This window comes from Prionailurus bengalensis, chromosome F2 (genome assembly GCF_016509475.1).
Source record: "Prionailurus bengalensis isolate Pbe53 chromosome F2, Fcat_Pben_1.1_paternal_pri, whole genome shotgun sequence".
Lineage (NCBI taxonomy): Eukaryota > Metazoa > Chordata > Mammalia > Carnivora > Felidae > Prionailurus > Prionailurus bengalensis.
In genome coordinates, this window is record NC_057353.1 from 42,332,932 (window position 1) to 42,348,412 (window position 15,481).

The following is a 15,481-nucleotide window of genomic DNA, read 5'->3' on the forward strand; positions in this document are numbered from 1 at the left end:
ATTTCATGGATGTGAGACACACAAAAAACTTCCATGCTGTTCCGCCATCTTGGCTCCTCCCTCTTCAACTCTTTAAATGTGTACCCAAATTGCTATTTTATTGTTCAATTTATCAGATTTTGTCTTTTTTTAAATTCATTGTCCTTATGGTTAGAGCTTTTTCTATCTTTTTAAGAAATCCTTTAGTATAATGAATCTGTGAATAAATCCTATTTATATTCTACTTATATTCTAGATTAATTGTTTTATCTTTCAAAATTAGATATACAATCTCCCTGAAAAATAATTTTCATGTGTGGTGTGAGATAGAGATCAATTTAATTTTTTCCTCTATGATTATTCAATTGAACCAACACTCTTACTGAGGGCATTACCCTTTTCCTACTGCTTCTCAGTGTCATTTTTGTCATGACTCTGGTATCTTTACATTCATGGAGGTGTTTTGATTAATATCTGAGTCCAACTGGTCATCATCATTCTTCACTGGACCACTGAAATTGCTTTGTAACAGGTCTTACCATTTTTTTCCATTCTCTTCTGCCATCAATTGTCTTCACAGCAAAGTGACTTTTGGGGGGTATGTTTTAATTTTTTAAATTTTATATTCTTCTCTGCTGTATTTTTATATTTAAAACTATACCATACCTATATTAATGACTGTATTATTATCTGTATCTGTAGTAAAGTCTTGATTCAATAAATTAGATCCTACTTTCTTTAAAAAAACCCAAAATGATACATCACTATTATTATTTCACACTATAAATATTCATTTGAATTTATTGTAATATTTCCACTTACACTATAGTCTTTTGAATTTACTGTACTGTTCATTGCTTTATTTGAATTCTTACATCTGAGCTTATATCTGAAATTATTTTATTTTTGTTGAACAGTACCTTTTAGTATTTTCTTAAGTGTTTTTCACCTGGTTACTAATTACCTCTATATTTTCTTGTTTTAAATGTCCTTATTTTTTTCTTCATTTTTGGATTTTATGTGCATTTAACTCAACCATGTTGTTATGTATAACAGAAGTTTATTCAATTCTATTGTTCTGTATTATTTCAATGTATGAGTGTACCTTGGTTTATTTATCTGATCCACTAATAATGGATCTTTTCTTTTTTTCCAATTTTGGGTTATTATGGGATACTGCTATGAACGTGTGTGTGTGTGTGTGTGTGCGCGCACACACACCTGTTTCCATTTCTGTTGGTAGATACATAGATGTAGGATGAAAATAAGTATAAATATAAGATAGCAGTTATTTTATATTCAGTTTAAAAATTTTTTTTAATGTTTATTTTTGAGAGAGAGACAGAGAGAACATGAGCGGAGAAGAGGCAGAGAGAGAGGGAGACAGACTTCGAGGCAGACTCCAGGCTCTAAGCTGTCAGCACAGTGTCTGATGAAGGGCTTGAAATCATTATCTATGAGATCATGAACTGAGTGAAGTTGGTCGCCCAACCGACTGAGCCACCCAGGCACCCCTATTCATATTTTAAAGGTATTCTATTATCTGGTAGATTTCATGTGTCTGTTCAGAAGTCAGCTGTTAGTCTTATTGCTCCTCTTCTAGTTCTGAGTGGGAAGACAGATCCTAAACAACCTAATCAGTCTAGACCAAAAGGGGAACCAAAGCAGTCTTTTAAGAGCATAAATCAAATCCTATTGGCCTATTCTTAAAATGCTCCTGTGGCTTCTCCATTTTTTTTAGGTATAATCCAAATTCCTTATCCTGATTTACCAGCTCCTATTCCATCTGGCTGTTGTATAATTCTCTGGACCTTTTTCCTACCACCTTCCTTCCTATTCAATAGATTCTATTCACAGTAGCCTTTCTGTCTTTCAAAACTGTAAACTCATTCTCACCATCGATGACTCATTTTTATCAAGTCTCAGACCATGACACTTTGTCAGAGAGGCCTTCCCTGAACAGCTAAGCTAAAGTAGTTCATCCCATTCATTCTTTCTTACATCACCCTGATTAATGTTCTCATAACATGTAACACTCCTTTAATACAACTTACTCATGTTGGTTTTCTTGTTTATTTCTCTCTTCTTCCACAAAACAAATATAAGTTCTACAGGAGCAGACGCCTTATCTTTTATTCATTGTTGTATTCCCAAACTGAGAATAATAGCTAGAATATAGTCACTGCTCAATAAATATCATAGAATCACAGAAAGTTGGAACAAACATTTCCAGAAATGTTTTAGGAGGCTGATAATAATAAACTAAAGTCAACCTGATAAAAAATGATTAAAAAATGATTTTACATGAGTAATAATTGTGACTTTACAAAGCACTTATATATATTAATAATTGTCATTTGTTTCTGATGAAAAAAAAGGGGTAGGAAGCCAGAATACAACAGTGTAATTGATAAAAATAAACTAAACACTTTTCTCCTAAATTTTGGTAAATTTTAACTATAGGCTCCATCCTTAATGGATTATCTATCTCTATTTTTGGTTGGGTAAAGACTAGAAATTATACTCTGATTTAGCATTTTTCATATTACAATATTGCTTTTGACTACTGTATAAACGTAATTTGTAATAGTATTGTTTTCCCTTCATATTTCATCAGAGAAGATTTTAGGAAATACTTAAAAGAGCTACACAAGCCTCTAGACTTCACGTTTGCTCCACAGGACCACACTTTCAGTTCTGTGTTTCACTCCCAGTTTTTCCTGCCTTCTCTCTAGTCACAGCACAAGAAGCTATGACCTGACTCAAGGGCAGGCTGAAGAAAAGGAAGCCAAGTCAAGGGTCTGCATGATCAAAACCCTGCATAATTTTGTTGACCACATCTAGTCTGTCAGTCTTTAGAGAGGTATTTATATTTCTCTCTCTCACCCCCTTTGTCACCAAGGAGTTTTATTTCCCTCTTAAGTGGCCTAGCCCAGAAAGGAAATGGGAAAGTGGGAATAATCATTTAGGAAATGCAGCCAAACCACAACTACACCTTGTTCTTTTGGAGCCTTGCCTGTCCTCCTGTTTGAAGTTATGTAGGTTGCTCTATTTGTGTCTCTTCCATTTGTACCTGCTCCCCTTAGAGCTGTACTTTGTAAAGTGACAGAAGTCTAAGTCTAAAACCTTAGTAAACATCTTCTTAAGATGAATATATTGCTTGTGAGATCAATCTGTTCCTAAGGGATACCACTGCCAGTCAATCTTCTAAACCAATTTGTACAGGCCACAGATGTTTCCTCAGTAGTATAAAGGAGCATTCCCCACACCCCCACCAGCACCACAGATTCATTTTCCTGGATTTGGAACAGTTTTATGACCCAGTATGGTCTTTATTCACAGGCAACTTGATAATAACATATATGATAACAGGTTACCTTCCCTTGTTCTATAGAATTCTGACTTGCAGTCTCAGACACCATAGCTCTAATTCAGTGTTTTTGGCTTCTCACTTTTCTGAAAACAGACCACACAATTGTAATGGGTGAAGAGAAGCCAAAAAAAAAAAAAAAAGTCTAGGTCTGGGCAAATTTCTCCTCCCATGGAATGTCTTTACATAACTTTCCTACTTTTCTTTCTCACTGTACAGGACTCTACTCCTGAGAACCATGTGGGGCGACAGTTATTTTATTATTAATCCATTGTGACCCAATACTCTCTTTAAAAAACAGAAAATGTTAATTTCACAGAAGGGAGCTGTAGATTTGAGCCCTTTAACATGCAAATGTTAGTCCTGATTAGATTCTAACAGTTTCACTGGATCATTCTTTCTGGCACAAAATGACTTTAGTTATCAGTAGAGAATTCTGATTCCTCTGTTGCTTTTCTTTCTCAAGGTGGTTTTATCGGATTGCTTCATTGTGGAGTTCATTTCAACCCTTGAAATCCAATCGCACTTTATTTTAGATTTTTTTAAAAAAAATCTATAAACTTGGACTCTTTCAGTAGCCTCACAGCTGAGCCAGATTTGCTGACCCTTGTACCAGGTTTTTGTCAAACAATTGACTGAATTGTACAGTGCACATCTGAGTAAAATGTTAGACCTGAAATGCCATCAAGAAGATTCTGTTTCCCAAACGCCTTGGTGTAGTGAAATAGTCAGATCTGAAGCTTTGGAGAGTGAAGTTCAGAAGAAACTGGAGACCAAGGTTTACTACTAATTTGATATTTAGAAGCAACATTTCAGGCCCTGACCAGGCTGCCAAAATGGAATTTTCTTCCTATATCCCAATTGTTGGTTCAGTTTAACCCAGAGTGTTGTTGCAAGCCAACAAGATCATTTTGAGGCTCCCTTTGCTTTTCTTACTTTCTTTGTTTTCCTGTTTATTTCAGGGCACTTTTTATTAGAAATTGCCTAATGGTGACATGATACATTTCTGGATTTCCACCATATCGTTCTTAATTAAAATATTGAAGTCCTCATGATCGGCTACTGATGGCAGATGACATCTGTCAATTCAGTGTGATCTATGTTGTCTTTCTGCATGAGGTGCTCTATAATATAGTACAACCCCATAGTATAGCTCCATAGTTGTACTTTGGTGATGGAATATATAAGAAAATAATGTAAAATGCCCTTTAACTCATAGGAATCCAACTTCTTTGTTTCTGAAAAGAAATGACTATGTTTTTTTTGTTTTGTTTTGTTTTGTTTTCTAATTTCCATGCTCCACCATCTAGCACACTACTGGGAAAAAGAATTTAGCACAATAAACACCAATTAACTTAGTGCCATAGCACATATATGATATTAACAGTGTTTATTCTTTTTTTGGTTCAAATACTGGTTCTCTAACTTATGGGTGATTTAAAGGATTTTCAAGCATAATTCTATCTATAGGTAAATTGTGCCTTAGAGGCTAGAGCTACAGAGTAACCATCACTTTTAGAATATCCATGAACTCTACCATTCACCCATCTCTCCCTGGTCCACTTAATTTATTTACATTGCTTGCAAGGTTCTTCTATGTTTCTGAGTTTGCAACTTCTATCATAAAGGTCATCTTCTCTGTAAGGCATTCCAGATTTTATCCAGATGAAATTCTTCTCTTCCTAATCTAAACCTTAGTTCTCCCCTGACATAAACCTCTATTATGGCACTTATAATTTTCTACCTTTATGAACATGTTTCATCCTGCCTTATTCATAACTATTTTCCTATTCTTATGGCTATAGATGAATAGTAGATTCAGGAAAATCATGACTTGAATGGGGAACCAAGATCTGGGGATAAGGTGGAAGAATTAAAATGGAGATTTGCAAGCCACAGATCTGATATATTTATTTAAAGTTAATTTGAATGTTCCTGTAGTGGTCAAAGCAAAGCACAAAATTGCCTGATTCTTACATATGCCCATGAAGAAAAGGCATGTGAGTTCCTTAGGGAAATCAAACATAATCTCTAACAGTAGTAAGTTTCTTGAGTCCTAGGAACAAGTAATTTTCTATTTTACATTGCCCTACACAATGTCATCCTCTGGGTAAGGATTCAATGGATATTTATTGAATGTTATCATCAGTGATTGCGTTGGCCGGGGGAATGGCGGCTTACTACTTCACCTTTGTGAACTTATAAGGGCAAGGCATCCAACGTACCATCAGTTGGTCAGCTTGGAAGTTCTTGACTAACGATAGCTAATAACTGACCCATTGTGACATTTTATCCCAAATACTCACTACTTCCTATACCTCCCTAATGATTGAAATGACTTTTTATCTCATTGTAGTTAATGACATACACATCAACTCAAATTTATCTTCCATTTCTTTATTCTTTATGTTTCCTAGTCATAACTTCTAGAAATGTTTTAAACAGTTTAGTCACAGATGTGCACATTAATTAACAGAGTTGATTGTTGTAGGGTATCAGGAAGCCCTTCACATTTATTGGACAAGCTTCTTGGTTTTGTGTGTTCATATGCAAGTTTGTTAGAGGCATGAAGAAGCCATAGAGCTAATTATAATGAAGACAAAGACAAAGTAATACAGACAGCCACAAACCATCCTATTTACCTAGGCTTTTTATTTCCCTGGACTATTTTCAGGGTTGTTTCTGTGAAATGGAAGAAGAGTTGGCTCAGAAACTGCAATTAGGAGAATGCCTGCCATGCTGTGTCTCTGTCTCCCTGCCATTCCCTGACAGGTAGTAGTGATATACCTGGCTCCCTGCCCTGGTGTCTTTGTTCACAGCTCCCAGGAATCTACCTTTGTATCCCTTCCATCCCTTCCCTTTCCATCCTGCTCGTGTCCACTCCCTCAACCTGATTGCTTATTCTGGCTGCCAGTAGGTAGTGCCAATGCCAGCTTGGTCTTTCTCACGTAGGTGGCTAGAGTCCAGAGTTACAACATGAAACTTTTCCCAGAGACTCATAGCACCTCAGCAGCTGTCAAAGCTTTTGTAGTCTCAGTGCTGGGATGGGGGAGAGCCTCCAGGTATATAGAAGGTGCTATAATGAAAGCCTTTTTTTTTTTTTTTGCTCTGAGTTATTAGTTCCATGAATTATAGACTCTTAAGGGCATGTGAATGAATTATTTAAATTTCCCTCTCATTTCCCTTCCTCTAACAATTACTTCTTCATTTTAAACTCAACTGTTGAATAATTCTTTTCAGATAGTTTATCATAGCCCTATTCAGGAGGTGCCCCTTCCTGTCTACTCTCTGAAATGTAAACACCTCAGCCCAGCATTTAAATTCCTCAGCTTTGCTACATCAAAAACACAAAGGATATAACAACTTGAAAGAACTTCATCATCAGCAAGTTTATTTCCCTGAAAAGACAATAAATTGAAACCCAGAGAAGTGAAGTGACTTGCTCACAGCTATAAGTGACAAAGCTTTTTGGGGAATGGAGGGGAAAAGGTCAGACTTCCAGCCAAAGATTCTTTTCAGTGAAGCACTAGGTTAAGCATAACCTAGTGAGCAAAATATGGAAAGATACAGTTATTTATTGAGCTCTGTGTACAGATGTGAGGATCTGATGGTTGGAAATTTGAGACTTGGAAGCTTGTATCTGTGCTGACAATATATATATAGCCAAATATATATAGCCAATATATATAGTCTGCAGACTTTGGGGTCAGAAAGGCTGTGCTTAATCCCCACTGTCATTCATTTGCTTGTCTATTTTACTGGAGAAGTTGCTTAACCTCTCTGATCTTAAGAGTGCTCATTAGTGAGATGGAGTTATGGCTTTCTTAGAAAAGTGTTCTTATGACATTTCTAAAGAATAAGGAATTGCAAAAGATAATAATGATTATTAAAATTATTCTGCAATGCTTACATAACACCTCTGTTATCCAGGATGATGTATTATTGAACTTTACATAGTCTTTCTCTTCCAACTTTTTGTTACTTTTCTCTTCTGTGAATTTGAATATATCATTCCCTTTCTTTTGTATGCATTTAGTCCCTCACCTTCTCAATATCTCTACCATTCCTGCACATGGCTTCATTGTCTTGCTTGCTTCTTACGTCATTCAGTCAAACCTTGTTTAGCTAGAATCTTTGGAAGAGCATCATAGGAAGTCAGTGGGAGAATAAACCTATTGGTAGGTAGTTTGTACCTGTATATTATGTGATTTTGTTACTGTATCAATTAAGATTCTTTTAGTTTAGTAACAGCAAACTGGACTCCAGTTGCTTACACTTCTTTACTGTTATTAGTTTACCGTTTCTGCTATAGCAGTTTCACCACAAATAGTGGATTAAAACAGGTCAAATTTATTTTCATGTGGTTCCGGAGGTCGGAAGCTTCTAATGGGTCTCATCGGGCTAAAATCAAGGTGTTGGCAGGGCTGTTTCTTCTGTAGGCTGTAGGAGAATATTCGATTTTCTTGCCTCTTCCAGCTTCAAATTGGTGCTTGTATGCCTTGGCTCATGGCCCCATTTCTCTAATTTCAAAGGCAGCAATAGTGGGTCATTCTCATGTTACCATCTTCTGGTTCCATCTTTTGTGTCTCCCTTGTGATCTCCCCTGTGACATTTGTGATCACATTGGGCCTACTCAGATAATCCAGATTAATCTGCCCATCACAAGGTCAGTTTAAATCCTCATTGCTAGGTAATCTAACATATTCATGGTTTGTGGAGCTTTAGGACATGGATATCTTTGGAGACCATTATTCTGCCTATCGCTTTCATTTGTACCTTGTGGTTATACTTCTTAGGTGTTAGTTCTATTTTCAGAACTCAGCTTGTGTTTGCAAGATGTCTATTAGCAGCTCCAAGTATGCATTTTAGTGGCTTCATATCTAGTAAAATATAGTGCACATCCTTGTCTTACCATTCTTGGAAAAAGTATTGACAATTTCTGTGAGTAGACCCATAAAGGACATGTACTCAGCTATCATTGCAGCCTATGAAAGATGTGTTGATTGGCTTAGGCTCCTAATTGGACCTGAAAGCATGATAAACATGGATGATTCACAACTGAATTGAGGAATTTGATTAGAACTTTTTTTATGGATTTAATCTTAATGTAATGACTTTACATTCTTGTGTGTATTTAATCTTATTTTTAAAAATTACATCCAAATTAGTTAGCGTATAGTGCAACAATGATTTCAGGAGTAGATTCCTTAATGCCCCTTACCCATTTAGCCCATCCCCCCTCCCACACCCCCTCTAGTAACCCTCTGTTTGTTCTCCATATTTAAGAGTCTCTTATGTTTTGTCCCCTCTCTGTTTTATATTATTTTTGCTTCCCTTCCCTCATGTTCATCTGTTCTGTGTCTTAAAGTCCTCATATGAGTGAAGTCATATGATATCTTTCTCTGACTAATTTTGCTTAGCATAATACCCTCCAACTCCATCTACATAGTTGCAAATGCCAAGATTTCATTCTTTTTGATTGCCGAGAAATACTCCATTGTGTGTGTACACACACACACACACACATGTGTGTGTGTGTGTGTATATATATATATATATATATACACACACACACACACATACATACATACACCACATCTTCTTTATCCGTTCACCATTGATGGACATTTGAGCTCCTTCCATACTTTGGCTATTGTTGACAGTGCTGCTATAAACATGGGGGTGCATGTGTCCCTTTGAAACACCACACCTGTATCCCTTGGAAGATACCTAGTAGTGCAATTGCTGGGTCATAGGTTAGTTCTGTTTTTTATTTTTTGAGGAACCTCCATACTGTTTTCCAGAGTGGCTGTACCAGTTTGCATTCCCACCAGCAGTGCACAAGAGATCCTCTTTCTCTGCATCCTTACCAACATCTGTTGTTGCCTGAGTTGTTAGTGTTAGCCATTCTGACAAGTGTGAGGTGGTATCTCATTGTGGTTTTGATTTGTATTTCCCTGATGATGAGTGATGTTGAGCATGTGTTGGCCATCTGGATGTCTTCTTTGGAGAAGTGTCTATTCATGTCTTTTGCCCACTTCTTCACTGGATTATTTGTTTTTTGGGTGTTGAGTTTGATGAGTTCTTTGTAGATGTTGGATACTAGCCCTTTATCTGATATGTCATTTGCAAATATCTTCTCCCATTCTGTCAGTTGCCTTTTAGTTTTGCTGATTGTTCCCTTCACTGTGCAGAAAGCATTTATTTTGATGAGGTCCCATTAGCTCATTTTTGCTTTTGTTTCCCTTGCGTCTAGAGACGTGTTGAGTAAGAAGTTGCTGCAGCCAAGGTAGATCAAAGAGGTTTTTGCCTGTTTTCTCCTCGAGGATTTTGATGGCTTCCTATCTTACACTTAGATGTTTCATCCATTTTGAGTTTGTTTTTGTGTATGGTGTGAGAAAGTGGTCCAGGTTCATTCTTCTGCATGTCGCTGTCCAGTTTTCCCAGCACCACTTGCTGAAGAGACCACCTTTATTCCATTGGATATTCTTTCCTTCTTTGTCAAAGATTAGACAGCCATATGTTTGTGGGTCCATTTCTGAGTTCTCTATTCTGTTCCACTGATCTGAGTGTCTGTTTTTATGCCAGTACCATACTGTCTTGATGATTACAGCTTTGTAGTATAGCTTAGAGTCTGGGATTGTGATGCCTCCTGCTTTGGTTTTCTTTTGCAAGATTGCCTTGGCTATTTGGGGTCTTCTCTGGTTCCATACAAATTTTAGGATGGTTTGTTCTAGCTCTGTGAGGAATGCTGGTGTTATTTTGATAGAGGTTGCATTGAATATGTAGATTTCTTTGGGTGGTATCAACATTTTAACATTATTTGTTCTTCCTATCCAGGAGCATGGAATCTTTTTCCATTTCTTTGTGTCTTCTTCAATTTCTTTCATAAGCTTTCTATAGTTTTCAGTGTATAGATTTTTCACCTCTTTGGTTATATTTATTCCTAGGTATTTTATGGTTTTTGGTGCAACTGTAAATGGGATCGATTCCTTGATTTCTCTTTCTGTTGCTTCATTGTTGGTGTATAGGAATGCAACCGATTTCTGGGCATTGATTTTATATCCTGCAACTTTGCTGAATTCATGGATCAGTTCTAGCAGGTTTTTGGTGGAATCCTTTGTGTTTTCCATATAGAGGATCATGTCATCTGTGGAGAGTGAAAGTTTGACCTCCTCCTGGCCGATTTGGATGCCTTTTATTTCTTTGTGTTGTCTGACTGCAGAGGCTAAGACTTCCAATACTATGTTGAATAACAGTGGCGAGAGTGGACATCCGTGTCTTGTTCCTGACCTTAGGGGGAAAGCTCTCAGTTTTCCCCACTGAGGATGATATTAGCATTGGGTCTTTCGTATATGGCTTTTATGATCTTGAGGCATGATCCTTCTATCCCTACTTTCTTGAGGGTTTTTATCAAGAAAGGATGCTGTATTTTGTCAAATGCTTTCTCTGCATCTATTGAGAGGATCATGTGGTTCTTGTCCTTTCCTTTTATTCATGTGATGAATCACATTGATTGTTTTGCAGTATTGAACCAGCCCTGCATCCCAGGAATAAATCCCACTTGGTCATGGTGAATAATTTTTTAAATGTATTGTTGGATCCGGTTGGCTAATACCTTGTTGAGGATTTTTGCATCCATGTTCCTCAGGGAAATTGGTCTATAGTTCTCCTTTTTAGTGGGGTCTCTGTCTGGTCTTGGAATCAAAGTAATGCTGACCTCATAGAAAGAGTTTGGAAGTTTTCCTTCCATTTCTCTTTTTTGGAACAACTTCAAGAGAATAGGTGTTAACTCTTCCTTAAATGTTTGGTAGAATTCCCCTGGAAATCCATCTGGCCCTGGACTCTTGTTTTTTGGGAGATTTTTGATTACTAATTTGATTTCTTTACTGGTTATGGGTCTGTTCAAATTTTCAATTTCTTCCTGTTTCAGTTTTGGTAGTGTATGTGTGTTTCTAGGAATTTGTCCATTTCTTCCAGATTGCCCATTTTATTGGCATATAATTGCTCATAATATTCTCTTAGTATTGTTTTTATTTCTGCTGTGTTGGTTGTGATCTCTCCTCTTTCATTCTTGATTTTATTCGTTCTTGATTTTATTTCTTTGGGTCCTTTCCTTTTTCTTTTTGATCAAACTGGCTAGGGGTGTATCAATTTTGTTATTTCCTTCAAAGAACCAGCTTCTGGTTTCATTGATCTTTTCTACTGTTGTTTTGGTTTCGATAGCATTAATTTCTGCTCTCATCTTCATTATTTCCTGTCTTCTGCTGGTTTTGAGATTTATTTGCTGTTCTTTTTCTAGCTCTTTAAGGTGTAAGCTTAGGTTGTGTATCTGAGATCTTTCTTCCTTCTTTAGCAAGGCCTGGATTGCTATAAACTTTCCTCTTATGACCACCTTTGCTGCATCCCATACGTTTTGGGCTGAGGTGTTATCATTTTCATTGGCTTCCATGTACTTTTTAATATCCTCTGTAACTTCTTGTTTAGCCCATTCATTCTTTAGTAGGATGTTCCTTAGTCTCCAAGACTTTTATGTTTCCAAATTTTTTCTTATGGTTAATTTCGAATTTCATAGCGTTGTGGTCTGAAATTATGTATGGTATGATCTTGATCATTTTGTACTTGCTGAGGACTGATTTGTGTCCCAGTATGTGGTCTGTTCTGGAGAATGTTCCATGTGCTCTGGAGAAGGATGTATATTCCACTGCTTTAGCATGAAATGTTCTGACTATATCTGTTATGTTCATCTGGTCCAGTGTATCATTCAAAGCCATTGTTTCCTTGTTGGTTTTTTGATTAGATGATCTCTCCATTGCTATAAGTGGGGTGTTAATGTCCCCTACTGTTATGGTATTATTATCAATCAGTTTCTTTGTATTTGTGATTAATTGATTTATATATTTGGGTGCTCTCACATTTGAAGCACAAATGTTTACAATTTTTAGGTCTTCTTGGTGGATAGACCCCTAGATTTTGATATAATGCCCTTCTGCATCTCTTGATGCAGTCTTTATTTTAAAGTCTAGATTGTCTGATACAAATATAGCCACTCTGGCTTTCTTTTGTTGACCATTAGCATGATAGATGGTTCTCCATCCTGTTACTTTCAATCTGAAGGTGTTTTTAGGTCTAAAGTGGGTCTCTTGTAATCAGCATATAGATGGATCTTGTTTTCTTATCCATTCTGTTACCCTATGTCTTTTGATTGGAGCATGTAGTCCAATGACATTTAGAGTGAGTACTGAAAGATATGAATTTATTGCCATTATGTTTCTTGTAGAGTTGGAGTTTCTGGTGGTGTTCTCTGGTCCTTTCTAATCTTTTTTTGCTTTTGGTATATATGTATGTGTGTGTGTGTGTATGTATGTATATGTTTAGGTTTTCATCTTTTCTCCCCTCAGAGAGTTCCCTTAAAATTTCTTGCAGGGCTGGCTTAGAGGTCACAAACTCCTTTCATTTCTGTTTGTCTGGGAAACTTTTTATCTCTCCTTCTATTTTGAATGACAACCTTGCTGGATAAAGAAATCTTGGCTGCATATTTTGTGAATCAGCACATTGAATATATCCTGCCACTCCTTCCTGGCCTGCCAAGTTTCTGTGGATAGGTCTGCTGCCAACCTGATCTGTCTTCTCTTGTAGGTTAGGGACTTTTTTTCCCTTGTTGCTTTCATGATTCTCTCCTTGCCTGAGTATTTTGTGAATTTGACTATGATATGCTTTGTTGATGGCTGGTTTTTGTTGAATCTTATGGGATCCTCTGTGCTTTCTGGATTTTGATGTCTGTCTTTCCCCAGGTTAGGACAGTTTTCTACTATGATTTGTTCACATAAGACTTCTACCCCTATTTATCTGTCTTCCTCTTCTGGGACCCCTATGATTCTGATGTTGTTCCTTTGTAGTGAGTCACTGATTTCTCTAATTCTTAAATCATGTGCTTTTCCCTTATCTCGTTCTTTTTTTCTGCTTCTTTATTCTCTATAAGTTTGTCCTCTGTATCGCTGATTCTCTGTTCTGCCTCATCCATCCTTGCCACCACGGCATCCATTAGAGATTGCAGCTTAGTTATAGCATTTCATCATGACTAGCTTTTATTTCTTTTGTCTCCACAAAGAGCGATTCTAATATTTTTTTGACTCCGGATAGTATTGGTTTTTTTTTTAATTTTTTTAATGTTTGTTTATTTTTGAGAGAGACAGAGACAGAATGTGAGTGGGTTAGGGGCAGAGAGAGAGGGAGACAGAAGCAGAAGCAGGCTCCAGGCTCTGAGCTGTCAGCACAGAGCCCGACACGGGGCTCAAACTCACGAGCTGTGAGATCATGACCTGAGCTGAAGTCAGACGCTCAACCGACTGAGCCACCCAGGTGCCCCCAGATAGTATTGGTATTACTGTGATTCTAAATTCTGATTCAGATATCTTGCTTATATCTGTATTGGTTAAATCCCTGGCTTTCATTTCTTCCTGCTCTTTCTTTTGGTGTGAATTGCTTCATTTCATCATTTTGAAGGAAGAAAAGGAATTAATGAGGTAAAAAAATTAAAATTAAAAAAACATTTAAAAATTTTAAAATTAAAAAATTAAAAACAAACACAAACACAAAAAATCGAAAAAATGATGCTAGATTCTAGGTGTTCTTTGGTCTGGGTGTTTAAAGGGACTTGATAGATTAGAGAAAAAGGGGAAAGGGAAAAAAAAAAAGGAAACCATTTGAAAATTTGAAAAAATGAACACACTGAAGTAGACTAAAATGAAATGATGGAAATAAAATAGAATTTGAAAAAAATTACGCAGAAGTAAAAAATATAGTAGAAAAAAATTAAAAAATATTTTTAATAAAAATTGAAAATAAAAATGAATTTTTCTCTTTCTGTATTCAAGAAAAAGAAGAGAAATGAAAAAGAGGAAAAATAAAAAAAGAAAGAAAATTGAATAGATGGACGGCAAACAGATTGAAATACGACTGAAGTTACTTCGTTTTCCTCTGGAAGTCAAACTATGAAGTGCTTTATAGTCCATAAACTAAGCAGATGGAGAGACTTGTGTTCCTGAAGACTGAGGTTGGCCCAGTTGGGCGTGGCTTAGTGTAAAGGCTCCATTCTCCACTAGATGGCGCTGCTTAGTTTATAGCGGTGGATTGTTGTGGTACTTGGAGGTTCATACGCGCATGCGTGGGAGCGGTGAAAATGGCGTCACCCAGCTACCCAGTCTCTAGTATCAGAACTCTGTTTTCCCAGATGCAGTTGTGCACCCGTCCTTTGTCTTCGGCTTCCATCCACTTCCCGCTTTTACAGTCTGTGACCAAGATCCAGGCAGCACCTCCCTCATGAGTTTTGTCTCAGATGAGGCTGTTTTTCCCAACCCCTTACTTCTGAGGGACTGCGGCTTTGACCTGTTCTGCCCTTCTGCAGGAGGGTCTCACCGAAAATTGGCTGGGTGTTGGCTGCACCCAGGAACTTTTGCAGGACCGTGCTGCTGCTGATGCCCAGAGAATGCGGCTGGATGCCAGCCTGCCCCAGGAAAAGTGCGTGAGATGGTGTAGCAGCAGCGTTTCAGGGATTATGGAAAATCACAACACACATCTGGCACCTGGCTTCACCCTTAACGACCTTGTTCTAGCACCAGCAAATGTAGTTGTTCTTCCAGGTCCACTGGGGCCTTGCCTTTGGGGGACACACACAGCCTCTACCAGGTATCCCCCCAGCAGGGGAACTGCCTCTCCCTGTGTGGCCTGAAGAACCCGGACTCCACTCTGCTCCTGAGGATTCGCCCTTCCCACCAGAGCACTGCCAGGTAGTGACCTGCAGAGTTTCAGACTCTGTGCTCCCCCTGTTTATAGTCTTAATGGAATTTAAACCCTCTCCTTTCTCCTTTCTCCTTTCTCTTTTCTCCTTTCTCCCTTTTTAGTTCAGTCCCTGTGGCTGCTTCCATTTTTCCACTTTCTCTCCAGCTGCTTTTGTGGGGGGAGTGCTTTCCCCATATTCTCCCCCCGCCCCGTCTCTGTCCTCTTTCCACATGCAAAAGCGGCTCCCTGCCCTCTGTGTCTTCCCATTTCACCTCTCCGTGCCATGTACCTGCTGAATTCTGTGGTTCAGGTTGTGCAGATTGTTGTGATAATCCTCAGATCAGTTTTCTA